The 3,075-nt window shown below is 37.3% G+C and overlaps 1 pseudogene; it reads left to right on the top strand.

The window, feature by feature from the left end:
* The first annotated feature begins 1,598 nt into the window (after positions 1-1,598).
* On the top strand, positions 1,599-2,227 carry LOC143565001 (ethylene-responsive transcription factor ERF017 pseudogene; annotated as a pseudogene).
* Positions 2,228-3,075: the final 848 nt, after the last annotated feature.

Consider the following 3,075-nt stretch of genomic DNA (forward strand, 5'->3'; position numbering starts at 1 on the left):
TATCTATAAAGCAAAGCACCCTTTTATAACCCAACCATACACATCTCTTAGAGCAGAAAGCCAAATCAATTAGCAGCAATCAAGGAATACCCAAATCAATTAGCGAAGAAGAAATATTTGATTGAAGGCGTACAAACTGGAGAATAATCGTCAAGGAAGGAAAGGCCCATGACTCGACAACGTCCTTCAAATCTCTGAGAAAAGCATCAACAAAGAGAAAAAGGAGATGAGCCGACCTAATCTTGAACAAGAACAAGGCTTAATTAGCCTATCAAAGAGGAGAGAAGTGCGTAGCGACCCAAAAGCCCAAAGTATGAGAAAAGAAAATAAACATAACATTAGTATAAGAATTTGATATTAAATTGAGCGACACGTGTGCATTTTTAACAGCTTATACCGTATCTTTGTAATTAAGCTAATTCGTCAGTAGACCTTTAAAAAGATTTGACATCACTTGTAAGACTTTTAAAGAATTCTTTGTAATAAATACATTATTAAATTGAAACAATGAATTATATATGTAGCTTAAGCCTTAAGGAGATGTTCATGTGTTTGATCCAAGATATATTCTTTCGCTACAAATAAAAAAATGAAAGAAAAACAATTATTGCTATGAGATGCATGCATAAAGCAATGCTAGGTAGAGCATCAACAACGATGGCGTTGCCAAGTTATCACAACCCCAACTTCTCTCCTCATTTCCCTCCTCTCTCTCCCTCATTTTCTCTCTCTTGTCTCTTTCCACCCCTTATAACCGAAGTCTGCTCTGTCGGACATCCTTTGGTCTCTCTCTCTCTCTCTCTCTCTCTCTCTCTCTCTCTTCCACACCTTTACTCCAGGAAGGATCCGGATGAGATGACTGAAAAGAGCACCATTGTGGGCGCTCTTAGTCTCGTTATACACAAATGTAGGTTTATAAAACTCCTTGGTAAGAATAAGTATTTCTACGTGTGATAGAGATGTGGTGCTATTTGAGTCACATCAACTTAAAATGGTTACAAGTGGGAGGCCCGGAAATCCCATTTTGGATATAAGGACTCATTTTCAAGAATATTTAATTGGACTCAATAGATACAATCATAAAATGTTATAGGAAACAACTAAATCGTGTTTTTTTAAAATCAAGTTATAAAAGAGAAAGCTAGTCAAATCAGAAACCTTGGAAGACATTAAGGAGATCTGGAGATCTTTACAAATGCATTATGAGTGGTCTTTTTCAGTGCCAAGAATTACCAAATGACATTGCCAATTATCACACGTGCTCTTTAAACATCTCGATCTCTACGTACAACCGGCTAAATCAACCACAAACCCGAAACACATGCATATATATACTGCGGTGCCGCCATAATTTTTTCCATATTGTTGTTTTTTCATCGCTTTGATTAAATGCTCATCGTTGCAACTGTTAATTAAAATTGAGAACTACTAATGATGTAAATTATAACTTAATCATTAGAACGAAAATGTATACTGTTTAATATTCATTTAGAAAAAATAACTGAATCATACAACATGTGAAGAAGTTCAAAAATCTCCTAGACTTGTAAAGATATACGTTCATTTAAAAAAAGTTAAAATAAATAAAAATCACCCCACCAGATATACTAGGTCCCACATTAGATACACCTATATGGCTATATATTTGTAACTCATTGATGATATCAAAACAACTGTAGAATTTGTGTACCGAACATTAGTGATGATGAAACCTGTATCAGACGAGTCTTCAATGCATGAGCCAAAATATAGAGGTGTGAGATTGAGGAAATGGGGCAAATGGGTGTCCGAGATTCGGCTGCCCAACAGCCGCGAGAGGATCTGGTTAGGCTCATACGACTCACCCGAAAAGGCTGCTAGAGCTTTTGATGCAGCGGCTTTTTGCCTACGTGGCACCTCTGCCAAGTTCAATTTCCCAGACCAGCTGCCCAACATTCCCGGAGGGACAACTCTTTCTCCCTCCGGGATACAGGCGGCTGCTGCTCGCTTTGCCAACTCATTTCCTGGCACCGTCGCCCCCATGGAGACGCATTCTTCTGACATCGCATCCTCCTCGTTTGTCTTATACGACAATGAGACTGGTTACGATGTATTTTCGGGATTGGATGATTATTATATGCCGCAGCCACCGATGGTTTATCCTGTGTTTCCTGAATACGATCATGAGGAGATCAACTTAAGCAATGGAGACATCTCGCAAGGCCCGTCGTTTCTATGGAACTTTTAATCGATTCGATTAAAGTTACATCATAAATTATATATATATGCTTTTACAATCTGGAACTTTTGTACAAGTGTTTATATATTTCACATTAAATTTTTACTAAATTTTTACTGGTGATACATTTTTCTACACGTATATCTAAATCTAAATGTTTATATATGCATACGTAAATAAACATGCAGGAAAAAAGAGTCATAATTCCGATTAAAAGTTTTAGTGGATAAGAGTTGTTAGGAGTCGATATGGATCACTTATTTTTGCGTACGGAGGGGTGTTCATACGTCACCGTATCAAATAAACACTTCCTAGCCAATCACGTTTAAATAATGTTTGTGTCTTTGTTTTGTTTTATGGTTGTGCTAAGGTGCATGACACGTTTCACATGTAAACATCAGATAATCTTTTCATGTCCTATGACACATTCTTTGTGTACATAGAGATATGAATTACATGTTTTTCCTAGGCCCTATGGTATTATATATATTATAAAGGTCACCACTCTTAAAAGGTATTTTTCATTTGAAAAGCTGCTTTATGTTACTTTATGTTTACTCTATACATTTTACATTATGTATGTGGTGTATACATTTCCACATATGACCTAGGTAGCAGTAGCGTCATCAACACCGGCCATCTGCCTTCTTCGTCGATTAGGGTTATGATCATGTGTGTGAGAGATTGCTTCGTATCCGGCGAGGAGTGTGGCGCTCTCGATTGATACTATCGTTAAGAAGCGTTCAGGTAATCTTCTCTTTCTCCAGCCGCCGTGTACACACATTATATCACCTTTCAGTTATCTAATCTTGTTTTCAGGTACTCCCTGGTAGTGAGTGTGATCGGATTTGAATATT

This window comes from Bidens hawaiensis, unplaced genomic scaffold (assembly GCF_021521415.1).
Source record: "Bidens hawaiensis isolate Kalapana, Puna unplaced genomic scaffold, B.hawaiensis_p1.1 tig00001206_1, whole genome shotgun sequence".
Taxonomy (NCBI): Eukaryota; Viridiplantae; Streptophyta; class Magnoliopsida; order Asterales; family Asteraceae; genus Bidens; species Bidens hawaiensis.